The following is a 12,720-nucleotide window of genomic DNA, read 5'->3' as shown; positions in this document are numbered from 1 at the left end:
GGCCCAATCATGGATCTCTTTACTGTGGGCTGCCTGGAGGAGCCACCTGGGTCAGAGCAGGAATGAGTAAGTTCTCGCAGTTGGGTGTGCCGTGAAATAAGAGAACGGTTGCTGTATTTCCATGAGATGATGGAGAAAGTCAGCATCAGGCACTGAACCAGAGAATGGGGACAGCTTCCTGATGCCTGATGACAATGTTGCGTGTACCTGAGGATGTTCCTCAGCTGCTCTGTTGTTCAGTTCCCTGCCTGTGGTGTGGAAATGTTAATGGAACCTGTGTTAGGATGACTGTGAGGTTAAAACTAAGTAAACCCGAATCCTGAAGAAAATAGCTGCTATTTCCTAAGCACCACTGATGTAAGCATTACTTCCCAAGTCTGTGGAAGAGTAAGACCTACTGCCAATATAAACACTCTAATTCCCAAATGGTTCAACCCTGTATTTTTGACTCCCCAAATTCTGTCCTTGACTCCTTCAGCCCTCCCACCACTACTAGACAAAGTCTCTTTTGTGCACCATTCTGCACAAGTGAGGAAATACAAAACACAGGGCCCTTCCATTCTTGACGAAAGCCCCCTTGGTCAAGCCTGAAAATCAGATCACTAGAGGTCTCTCCTTGCCACCTGATTTATTTCCTCACATGTGACATGGTCATAATAATAATATCAACCTCAGAGAGATTCTACAATACTTAACTCCATTTGTGGTGGTTGTGACAAAAAATATTGTTGGCTTTTTTATCCATCCTTTAAATGTGAAACAATTCATGTGCAAAAGTAACATAGTTGAAGCTCCTGTTATATCTCCAACCAGCTGACATGTTTCCTGTTCCCAACTAATGTTTCTTCAGTCAGTGCTTCTCCATGCCTGTCCCTGCCCTAGCTGCTCTGTGGGATGACTTATGTATAACTGAACACTCTCCTCGACCACCTCAAGGCTAACACATTGGAGAAACAAAGTGATGTGTCCATCGGGGTTGTGAGCTTGCAAGGATCAACCCAATAGTTGATTCAAATGGAGAATGAATGATGCTGGGGAAGGCCCATGCTGCAGAGTCAATTCTGTGTTGACTTGAAGTTGTCAGGATTTACTATTTCTTTTTTTTCTTTTTTTTTTTTTATCTTTTATTTAATGAATATAAATTTCCAAAGTACGTCTCATGGGTTACAATGGCTTTCCCCCCCATACCGTCCCTCCCACCCACCACCCTCCCCTTTCCCACTCCCTCTCCCCTTCCATTCACATCAAGATTCATTTTCGATTATCTTAGTATACAGAAGATCAGCTTAGTATACCTTAAGTAAGGATTTCAACAGTTTGTTCCCACACAGAAACATAAAGTGAAAAATAATAGATGATTTTTTTTTTTAAATGATGATGAAATCAGATCAGACCTATTGTCATGTTTAATCCCAGTGAGAGTCAAGTTGGGAATTGATAGTTTCTTTTCTTTCTTTTTTTTTTTTTAACAGAAGATCAGTTTAGTGTACATTAAGTAAAGATTTCAACAGTTTGCACCCCCATAGACACACAAAGTGAAATATACTGTTTGAGTACTCGTTATAGCATTAAGCCTCAGTGTACAGCACATTAAGGACAGAGATCCTACATGAGGAGTAAGTGCACAGTGACTCCTGTTGTTGACTTTACAAATTGACACTCCTGTTTATGGCATCAGTAATCTCCCTATGCACCAGTCATGAGTTTCCAAGGCTATGGAAGCCCCTTGAGTTCTCCGACTCTTATCTTGTTTAGACAAGGTCATAGTCAAAGTGGAGGTTCTCTCCTCCCTTCAGAGAAAGGCACCTCCCTCTTTGAAGACCTGTTCTTTCCACTGGGATCTCACTCACAGAGATCTTTTTGCCAGAGTGTCTTGGCTTTCCATGCCTGAAATACTCTCATGGGCTTTTCAGCCAGATCCGAGTGCCTTTAGGGCTGATTCTGAGGCCAGAGTGCTATTTAGGACATCTGCCATTCTATGAGTCTGCTGAGTATCTCACTTCCCATGTTGGATCACTCTCCCCTTTATTTATTCTATCGGTTAGTGTTAGCAGATACTAGACTTGTTTATGTGCTCCCTTTGACTCTTAGTCTTTTCATTATGATCAATTGTGAACTGAAATTGATCACTTGGAATAGTGAGATGGCATTGGCACATGCCACCTTGATGGGATTGAATTGGAATCCCCTAGTATGTTTCCAACTCTACCAATTGGGGCAAGTCAGCCCGAGCATGCCCCAAATTATACATCTCTTCCCTCTCTTATTCCCACTTTTATGTTTAACAGGGATCACATTTCAGTTAATTTTCAACACTTAAGAATAACTGTGTGATAATTACAGAATTAAACCAGTCATATTAAGTAGAACAGACAAAAAAAAAATACTATGAGGGATAATGTATTAAGTTGTCCATTAGCAGTCAGGGCTATGCTGATCAAGTCACCGTTTCCCATAGTGTCCCTTTCACTTCAGGAGGTTTCCTTTTTGGTGTTCAGTCAGTTGTCACCGATCAGGGAGAACATATGGTATTTGTCCCTTTGGGACTGGCTTACTTCACTCAGCATGATGTGTTCCAGATTCCTCCATTTTGTTGCAAATGACTGGATTTCGTTGTTTCTTACTGCGGTATAGTATTCTAAAGAATACATATCCCATAATTTCTTTATCCAGTCTACCATTGATGGGCATTTAGGTTGGTTCCAGGTCTTGGCTATTGTGAATTGTGCTGCAATAAACATTAGGGTGCAGACCGCTTTTTTCTTTATCAATTTAAACTCCTTTGGGTAAATTCCAAGGAGTGGGATGGCTGGGTCGAACGGTAGGGTTATCTTCAGGTTTCTGAGGAATCTCCAGACTGATTTCCATAGTGGCTTGACCAGTTTGCATTCCCACCAACAGTGGGTTAGTGTCCCTTTTTCCCCACATCCTCGCCAGCATCTGTTGTTGGTAGATTTCTGAGGGGAGGCAAGATGGCGGAATAGGAAGGGAGCACACTGATAATCCGGGGAGAGATAGTTTAATAAAAGTGGAGATACTGCAGGTTCAAGGAAGAGTAGGGGAGGAAACAGCAGAAGAAACTCTTCTGGAACGCGTGATTCACAGTGGACCTGTGTGGAGAGCGTTTGAGCCCACAGTTCGGGACACCAGCAGCAGACTCAACACACCAGCACTGGAACGCGAGGTGAGCCGAACCTCAATAGCCTGAGACACCGGCAGGCAAGCAGAGAGAGGAGACTAGAGGGAACGACCCCCAGGGAGGGGAAAAGCTCACCAGGCTAACTGGAAGAGAGAGAGAGAGAGAAAAAAAAGGTGACTGGTACGGACACGGGTTTCTCTCTCTCCGCTCACCTCTCAAGGGCGAGCAAGACAAAGAGTAGGCGCCATCTTGGACATACATCATAAGCAGAGCGACCTCAGGTCTGCACCGGCCCAGAGCCTAGCAGAAAAACCTGACTCTGGGCGGGGCGAATTAACAGGAGATTAGGACCTAGTAAATTTGTGGTGCTACTGAACTGAGACTGTGAAAAAAGAGACGGTGGGGGAGAGAACTCACGGAATTCACGTGAGCACTCTCCAGAGATGCTACAATTCCATAACTTTGGCAACCCAGTGGGAGACTGAAGGAGAATTTGAGCCCACTCTGAGGGCCGAACAGATTCCGTGTGTGGTCCTTGGGAAAGAGCTTCCGATCTCTGGCTCCTGTGGGTATATCATTTGCCTGCTAACTACCTCCAACTTCGTTCAGCTGTGCGGAATTACTTCCCTTTTGAATCAAAAAAAGAAAGAGAGAGAGAGAGAGATTTACCACGCCTAACCTGGGAGTGTTACCTTTGGCACACCAAACAGAGCTCTCAGCCCACACCCATCTCAAGCCTTAAGGCTCCATCAAAAACAGTCCACTTAATCTAGAGTCATAGTATAACAAGAAAAAGCACCACAGTGAAGAAACCAATATCTCCAATATGCCAAATAACAAACGCAAAAACTGAGGTAATAAAAACAAGGAAGTCACCATGACGCCCTCAAATGAAAAAGACACCCCAATTCAAGATTATGAAGATGATGAGATAGAAGAAATGCAAGAAGCAGATCTCAAAAAATTGATAAGAACATTAAGAAGTTCTCAAAAACAAATTCTTGAACTACAGAAATCCTTAATGGACAAGATAGAAAATCTCTCTCGTGAAAATGAAATATTAAGGAGGAATCAAAATGAAACGAAACAACTAGTACAACAGGAAACTGTGATAGTGACGAGAAATCATAATGAAGTGAAGAATTCAATAGATCAAATGAAAAACACAATAGAGAGCCTTAAAAACAGAATGGGTGAAGCAGAAGAGAGAATATCAGACTTAGAAGACAGAGAACAGGAAAGGATACAGTCAGACCAAAGAAAAGAAGAGGAAATCAGAAATCTAAAACATATTGTCAGGAATCTTCAGGATACAATTAAAAAAACCAACATTCAGGTTCTAGGAGTTCCTGAAGGCATGGAGAGAGAGAAAGGATTAGAAGGCCTTTTTAGTGAGGTATTAGCAGAAAATTTCCCAGGTTTGGAGAAGGACAGAGAAATCCTAGTACAGGAAGCTCACAGAACCCCTAATAAACACGACCAAAAGAGATCCTCACCACGACACATTGTAATTAAACTCTCCACAGTGAAACATAAAGAAAAGATCCTAAAATGTGCAAGAGAGAAACGTCAGATTACTCTCAGAGGATCTCCAATCAGACTCACAGCTGACTTCTCATCAGAAACCCTACAAGCTAGGAGGGAATGGCGAGATATAGCCCAGGTACTAAGAGAGAACAACTGCCAGCCCAGAATATTATATCCTGCAAAGCTATCATTTGTGAATGAAGGTGAAATAAAGACTTTTCATAGCAAACAGAAATTGAAAGAATTGGTCGCCACTCGTCCAGCCCTGCAACAGATGCTTAAAGATGTGTTACACACAGAAACACAGAAACACGGTCATCAATATGAAAGAAGATAAAGGAAGGAAACCTCACAGCAAAAGATCACAGGGAATTCAAAGCATATATTAGAACTTATCTTTGGCAAATGGCAGGGCAAAGTTACCACTTTTCATTAGTCACATTGAACATTAATGGCCTGAACTGTCCAGTTAAAAGACACAGATTGGCTGATTGGGTTAAGGAACAAAACCCATCTATTTGCTGCTTACAAGAAACACATCTTTCCAACAAAGATCCATACAGACTGAAAGTGAAAGGCTGGAAAAAGATATACCATGCCAACAGAAATGAAAAAAGAGCAGGCGTAGCCATCTTAATATCAGACAAAATAAACTTTACCACAAAAACTGTTAAGAGAGACAAATGGGGCACTATATATATGATTAAGCGATCAATACAACAAGAAGATATAACAATTATCAATGTATATGCACCTAACTACAGGGCACCAGTTTATCTAAAAGATTTGATAACGGACTTAAAGGGAGACTTAGACTCCAATACAATAGTACTGGGAGACTTAATAACCAGAATCTACAAAGAAATAAAGAAACTCCACAAAAACAAAACCAACAACCCACTTAAGAGATGGGCCAAGGACCTCAATAGACATTTTTCAAAAAAGGAAATCCAAATGCCCAACAGGCACATGAAAAAATGTTCAAGGTCATTAGCAATCAGGGAAATGCAAATCAAAACCACAATGAGGTTTCACCTCACCCCGGTTAGAATGGCTCACATTCAGAAATCTACCAACAACAGATGCTGGCGAGGATGTGGGGAAAAAGGGACACTAACCCACTGTTGGTGGGAATGCAAACTGGTCAAGCCACTATGGAAGTCAGTCTGGAGATTCCTCAGAAACCTGAAGATAACCCTACCGTTCGACCCAGCCATCCCACTCCTTGGAATTTACCCAAAGGAATTTAAATTGGCAAACAAAAAAGTGGTCTGCACCCTAATGTTTATTGCAGCTCAATTCACAATAGCCAAGACCTGGAACCAACCTAAATGCCCATCAATGGTAGACTGGATAAAGAAATTATGGGATATGTACTCTTTAGAATACTATACCGCAATAAGAAACAATGAAATCCAGTCATTTGCAACAAAATGGAGGAATCTGGAACACATCATGCTGAGTGAAATAAGCCAGTCCCAAAGGAACACATACCATATGTTCTCCCTGATTGGTGACAACTGACTGAACACCAAAAAGGAAACCTGTTGAAGTGAAATGGACACTATGAGAAATGGTCACTTGATCCGCATAGCCCTGACTGTTAATGAACAACTTAATACTTTATCCCTCTTAGTAGTTTTTTGTCTGCTCTACTTAATATGACTGGTTTAATTCTGTAATTATCACACAGTTATTCTTAAGTGTTGAAATTTAACTGAAATGTGATCCCTGTTAAACATAAGAGTGGGAATAAGAGAGGGAAGAGATGTACAATTTGGGACATGCTCAAGCTGACTTGCCCCAAATGGTAGAGTTAGAAACATACCAGGGGACTCCAATTCAATCCCATCAAAGTGGCATGTACCAATGCCATCTCACTATTCCAAGTGATCAATTTCAGTTCACAATTGATCATAATGAAAGGACTAAGAGTCAAAGGAAGCACATAAACAAATCTAGTACCTGCTAATGCTAACTGATAGAATAAATAAAGGGGAGAGTGATCCAACATGGGAAGCAAGATACACAGCAGACTCATAGAATTGCAGATGTCCTAAACAGCACTCTGGCCTCAGAATCGGCCCTAAAGGCATTCTGATCTGGCTGAAAAGCCCATGAGAGTATTTCAGGCATGGAAAGACAAGATACTCTGGCAAAAAAAAAAAAAACCTAAATGAAAGATCTCTGTGAGTGAGATCCCAGTGGAAAGAACAGGTCTTCAAAGAAGGAGGTACCTTTCTCTGAAGGGAGGAGAGAACCTCCACTTTGACTATGACCTTGTCTAAACAAGATAAGAGTCAGAGAACTCAAAAGGCTTCCATAGCCTTGGAAACTCATGACTGGAGCATAGGGAGATTACTGATGCCATAGACAGGAGTGTCAATTTGTAAAGTCAACAACAGGAGTCACTGTGCACTTACTCCTCATGTAGGATCTCTGTCCTTAATGTGCTGTACATTGAGACTTAATGCTATAATGAGTACTCAAACAGTATATTTCGCTTTGTGTTCCTATGGGGGTGCAAACTGTTGAAATCTTTACTTAATGTATACTAAACTGATCTTCTGTAAAAAAAAAAAAAGAAGAAATTATCAACTCCCAACTTGACTCTCACTGGGATTAAACATGACAATAGGTCTGATCTGATTTCTTCATCATTTAAAAAATCATCTATTATTTTTCACTTTATGTTTGTGTGGGAGCAAACTGTTGAAATCTTTACTTAATGTATGCTAAACTGATCTTCTGTATATAAAGAGAATCGAAAATGAATCCTCATGTGAATGGAAGGGGAGAGGGAGTGGGAAAGGGGAGGGATGCGGGTGGGAGAGATGATATGGGGGGGAAGCCATTGTAATCCATAAGCCGTACTTTGGAAATTTATATTCATTTAATAAATTTTTAAAAAAGTGCCAGGGAATTCCAATTCCATCCCGTCAAGGTGGAATGTACCAATGCCATCTCACTAGTCCAAGTGATCAATTTCAGTTCACAATTGATCACACTGATAGGTCTAAGAGTCAAAGGGATCACATAAACAAGACTAGTGTCTCCTAATACTAACTGATAGAATAAAAAAGGGAAGAGAACGATCCAACATGGGAAGTGGGATACCCAGCAGACTCATAGAATGGCAGATGTCCTAAACAGCACTCTGGCCTCAGGATTAGCCCTTAAGGCATTCGGATCTGGCTGAAGAGCCCATGAGAGTATTTTAGGTATGGAAAGCCAAGACACTCTGGCAAAATAAAGGACCTAAATGAAAGATCTCTGTGAGTGAGATCCCAGTAGAAAGAACGGGCCATCAAAGAAGGAGGTACCTTTCTATGAAGGGAAGAGTGAACTTCCACTTTGACTATGACCTTGTCTAAATAAGATAGAAGTCGGCCAACTCAAAAGGCTTCCAAAGCCTTGGCAACTCATGACAAGAGCCTAGGGAGATTACTGATGCCATAAACAAGAGTGTCAATTTGTTAAGGCAACAACAAGAGTCACTGTGCACTTACTCCTCATGTAGGATCTCTGTCCTTCATGTGTGGTTCAATGTGAATTCATGCTATAACTAGTACTCAAACAGTAGTTTACACTTTGTGTTTCTGTGTGGATGCCAACTGTTGAAATTGTTACTTAATATATACTAAATTGATCTTCTGTATATAAAGATAGTTGAAAATGAATCTTGATGTAAATGGAATGGAAGAGGGAGTAGGAGTTGGGAGGGTTGCGGGCAGGAGAAGTTAAGGGGGGTGGGGAGAAGCCATTGTAATCCATAAGCTGTACTTTGGAAATTTATATTTGCTAAATAAAAGTTACAAAAAAGAAGCCAGAAATGGGCCAGTTACAAATTAACATTTACTCTTATGATGAACAGGCCCTGATTATAGAACACCCAAGCCAAATAACTTATACTCTATAACCACCTGGGTGTGCTACAGCTTGAAGACAGTTTACACTTTTGGGTCACCTGTCACACTCTTGCCCCAACCACTTCCAATCCCCACAGCTTCTTCTTGAGAGCACTCCTCACATTGCAAGAATCTGTTGTGGAAGATTTCCCTCTGGGACCCTCAGGAAGCCCTGTGTTGTTCCAGATACTTCTGGGGGATATGGGCTGAGCTGTTCCCCAGTCAGGAGGTGAGGCAACAGGAAGTGGCAGCAGGAGGTTCCCCGATGCTTCTCATAGAAAAAAAGTATTATGGAGAGATACAGAGAGACAGGTAGACAGAACTCCCATCCACTGGTTTCTTCCTAAATGCCCACAGTGACTCTGCCGGGTGAAGCCAGGACCTGGGAACTTAATCCAGCTCTCCTGTGTGGGTGGCAGGCAATTAATCAGCCATCACCACTGCCTCCCTGGGACTGCATCAGCAGGACGCTGGAGTCAGCAGCTGCAGCCTGGAAGGGAACTCAGGTATTCCAATGTGGGACTCTCGGCTACAGGCCTGCTCCCAACAGTGCACTTCTGCTGAGTGCCTTCTGTTTCCAGGCACCCTGTAGAGTGCCTGCACTCCTCTTATGCATGGCACCATGAAGGAGTGAATTCTTTCCATGAGAACTTCAGGTCGGAAAAGCATTAGTACACTTTTTTTCTGTGTATAGTCACATAAAAATAGCAATAACTATAGAAACTTTCTCTTGGGTGCACTTACAAGTTCACTGATTGAAAATGGCAAATTTTATTAGACATGTATTCATTCCTTAATTATTAGATAATACTAGTTTTTATATTCTGGAAATCACCTGATCATACAGCTTGATATTTGATTGCACCACTCCTGCAATTAAATGCTATCATCACTCTCTGATCACCAGGAATGGCATGACTTCTTCATTTGTGGGAAGAAAATTTGACAAGACATCCACCATCGAGACAACATGGTCAAAAAAGATATAAACTCTGGAGCAAATATTTAGGACATTCACTTCCTGTGTATCTGAAACTCTATTTCTGGTGAACACCAAATCTCCATGTCCATCCCCAGCTCAGAGCAAGATCCCTCTTCTGTTTCTATGAGATTGGCAGCTGGAATACCACCTGTGCGTCTAAGTAGAATCACAGAGGACTGGTCCTCCTTTGACTGCCTTATTTCACTGAGAACAACCCAGCATCCCGATTCTGGACGAATCGCAAGAAGAATTGAAACTGGGATGGAAACATCTATATGCTGCCATGTTTTCTGCAGCACTATCCCTACCAACTGAGACATGGAAACAAGTTCGGCATCCACTGACGGATGAAGGAATAAACAAACGGTGGTGCATGGACACAGTGGATCATCCTCCTCCTTTCAGAGGAGGAAATCTTGTCCTGCAGGAAATGTAAATATGTGTGAAAGTAGCTGGAACACTTGGATGGGACAAGATGGAGAGCTCCATATAACCTATCACTCACACAGATGAAAGTGAAATCTGAGCAGAGGACACATTCTTCAACACTCTTAGAAGGCCACACTGAGAGGCAGATTGGATTAAGTGCAAATCTCAACAACAGCCTGATGGGAGTCTGGCTAGGTTGCTCTCCTCACTTTCTCCCAGGTTCCTCAAATGCAGGCGGAGTTGAAGTAACTCCGAAAAGGAAAACCATGGGTGAATCCCTGTATCTCTCCAAAAAATGAGAAATGGTGTTAAGAAGAGGGTTATACCCATTTGTGTAGTTCCTCACTTTTCACTGACAAAGCTATGCTAATGTCTCTGCTAAGGGATAACCTTGAAAATTACTATATTTCTGCACAAAAGAACCAGAAAGATGGTGTTCTCCAAGGAATGAGAGGAAAATCTCTAGTATCCCTTTCACATACTATTTCCCCTCATGGGTATTCTTGTCTGTGGAACTGCACAACAGCATGGGGAATAAACACCACTGAGAAGAACATGTACGAAGGTCAGGAGAACTGTGCAAATCAGAGAGCTAAGGGGACAAACAGAGTCTACACAGCTTAGCTCTGAAACTGCCTTCATACAGGAATGATCAGAGACTCCATCTCCTCTAACCATCACTAAACCCAGAAAGACAAATACTCTTCAAATTATAGCTAAGAAGTTCTCAGCAGAGGAAGAAATACATGAAAAACACAAGCTGGAAACGTTGGGCCTGAACGTACATCATTCATATCAAAAGGTAATGGATATCTGGGCTGGCCTTAGCTCAGTGGTTCCTTCATCTACTGAAAATGTAACAGATGGAATCAAGTCCAGAGTGCAGGAAAAAGTGAAAATATCAAGTTATATGCCAATCAACAGAAAGGTACAAGTTGAAGAACAATGAGAAAGGGAAGAAGCTTGAACCTAAATGAATAGAGCCTCAGAGACGTGTGAACCATAGCAAGAGCCCTAACTCATAGGAGCCTGGAGGGGGTAGGAGGGTGGTGAAGTACAAAATATTAAAAGGAACAGAATGGCCAGGAACATCACCCTTTTAGGAATACAGATCCAAGGACTCAGAAGCATCTCAGGGACATGTGAACAATCCACAAGAAGAGAAAAAGAGAACTCTTGAAATCAGAGCCAATGGCATGTGCATACCCACATGAGCAGGGATGACTTCTCATCAGAAAACACAAACACCACAGGATACTAGAACCCTGTTCACCGCGTTTGGAAAGATAAGACCGCCCCAGGATTCTCCAGGGAAAAACATACCATGTAAGTTCCAAGCCTTCTATGCAGAAAAACTAGGATGGTGGAGATGAAGGAATACTAAGAGCAGTCATCAGAAGACCACTTGCTATCAAAACGGCACCAAGTGGATGGAATTCTTCTGGCTGAAGTGAAATCTTGTCCAGGGAATTCTGGGACATCAGGACTAATGAAGAGCAGGAGACACATGAAGTATATCACTGCTGGCTGTGTTTCCCCCCATAAATTCTCTAAACAGTGTCTGTAGAACCCAAAACAGAAAGCACAGACTCACAGGGTGGTGCTCCATTTATACAAAGGTCACACAGAGGGGGACAATCAAAACAGAGCATGGGTCAAAGAATCAGTGTGGCTGTAAAGTTTCATTACTCTGCTGAACTGGAGAGAAGGAACTCTAATTAGACAGGGAAAGCAACAGGACCCACAGTACTATTCCCACAACAACTGAAACACAGAGACACTCAAGAAAAGCTGGATTGGGGCTGCTGTCAAGGAGCAATGTGCAATTTCCCACCATGCGGCACTTTCATGCCATATGGGTGCCAGTTCCAGTCCCACATGCTCTACTTCTGATCCAGCTCCCTGCTAATGTGCCTGGGACAGCAGCAGAGGATGGCTCAAGTCCCTGGGCCACTGTAATAGTGGGAGAGCCAGGGGAAGCTCCTCACTTTCTCCTGACCTGCTCTGAGTGTTGTGGCCATCTGGGCAGGGAATCAGCTGATGGAGGATCATTCTCTCTAATTTTGCCATTCAAATAAAAAAAATCTTTAAAAAGGGGCCGGGGAGATGGATCACCTCAGGATCTAGATGATGGGAATGGAGCAGTGACAAGATTCACAAATAGGTCTTTGTGGAAATCCATGTTGGCTTCCTCCCTGAGAACTGGCAGGAATGGGATCTCAATCATGTGGTCAGGATGTGTCTTCCAGCCTGCCTGGCCTCAGTCCAAGCTGCCAGCCCCACAGGCTCTGACAGGCACCTGCATTTCTGCTCTGAGGGTGCTCTGCTCAGTGTTTCCAGGACAAGGGAAGGAGGATACACACAGGGTGACACCAATGCCATCACCTCCTGCAGGACCCGCTCGTCAGGAGATTGCTCCTCAGCAATCACTCACCTGCAGGGTGGGGAATGGGAAACGAGTCCAGCACAGCACCTGAGAGCTGAGGCCCTGGAAAAGCATTGAGGGGGCCCCCACACTACCAACACCTCATGGTGCTCCATCCACATACCCTCTGCCCTCAGCTAGAAACTGGGGAGACACAAGAGTCTGGAGGGGACCGGCGGCAGCCTTTGCCGGTACCACTTCCTCCCATGTCATCTGCAGATGTGCCACTACCGAGGTTCCACAGATGCAGCATTTTGGCCTTAGCACTTCTGAGGGACAGTGGCTGAAAGCTGTTTGGGACATCTACTGT

At 42.9% G+C, this 12,720-nt stretch overlaps 1 protein-coding gene and 1 long non-coding RNA gene across 5 annotated transcripts in view; one reads left to right on the top strand and one right to left on the bottom strand.

The window, feature by feature from the left end:
• IGLL1 (immunoglobulin lambda like polypeptide 1) overlaps positions 1 to 12,720 on the top strand; it is a 257,330-nt gene that overhangs the window by 71,394 nt on the left and 173,216 nt on the right. The gene's annotated exons all lie outside the window — the stretch shown is intronic.
• The window catches only part of LOC149119906 (uncharacterized), a 75,453-nt gene that overhangs the window by 3,725 nt on the left and 59,008 nt on the right, over positions 1 to 12,720 (bottom strand). The window lies entirely within an intron of this gene.

This window comes from Oryctolagus cuniculus, chromosome 21 (assembly GCF_051225735.1).
Source record: "Oryctolagus cuniculus isolate XC-2025 breed Fujian yellow rabbit chromosome 21, ASM5122573v1, whole genome shotgun sequence".
NCBI classification, from domain to species: Eukaryota; Metazoa; Chordata; class Mammalia; order Lagomorpha; family Leporidae; genus Oryctolagus; species Oryctolagus cuniculus.
Note: the sequence above shows the minus strand (reverse complement) of the source record. Positions and strands in the feature narration are given on the sequence as shown.